Genomic DNA, 742 nt, shown 5'->3' with positions numbered 1-742 from the left:
CAGTGAGCTATAATTGCACCACTGTACTCCAGTTCAGGAGATAGAGTGAGACCCTGTCTCAAAAAAATAAAACAGGCCGGGTGCAGTGGCTCACACCTGTAATCCCAGCACTTCGGGAGGCCAAGACGGCCAGATCACCCGAGGTCAGGAGTTTCAGACTAGCCTGGCCAACATGGTGAAACCCATCTCTACTAAATTTACAAAAATTAGCTGGGTGTGGTGGTCTGTGCCTGTACTCCCAGCTACTTGGGAGGCTAAGGCACAAGAATCACTTGAACCTGGGAGATGGAGGTTGCAGTAAGCCAAGATCACGCCACTGTACTCCAGCCTGGAAAACAGAGCAAGACTCCGTATCAAAAAAGAATACTAAATAAATAAATAAAAAAAAAAAAGTAAATTAGTCTCCAATCCCTTACTCCCCACCTACATGTCTCTATTTTCAGATCCAATCTGAAGGAACTATGGAATCACAATCGGCATTCGAAAATAAGCTTAAATGAAGTCCAAGGTGTTAAAATTTTATTTTTATTTAAAAAAATATATTATATATAATATTTGAGACAGGGTCTCACTCTGTTGCCCACGCTGGAGTGCAGTGACATGACCATGGCTCACTGCAGCCTCGACCTCCTGGGCTCAAGTGATCTTCTCACCTCAGCATCCTGAGTGGCTGGGATCACAGGCATTGAGTACCACCACACGCAGATAATTTTTTAAAAATTATTTTTAGTAGAGACAGGGT

This window comes from Mandrillus leucophaeus, unplaced genomic scaffold, assembly GCF_000951045.1.
Source record: "Mandrillus leucophaeus isolate KB7577 unplaced genomic scaffold, Mleu.le_1.0 Scaffold190, whole genome shotgun sequence".
NCBI classification, from domain to species: Eukaryota; Metazoa; Chordata; class Mammalia; order Primates; family Cercopithecidae; genus Mandrillus; species Mandrillus leucophaeus.
The sequence above is the reverse complement of the archived record's forward strand: the minus strand, read 5'-3'. Positions refer to the sequence as shown.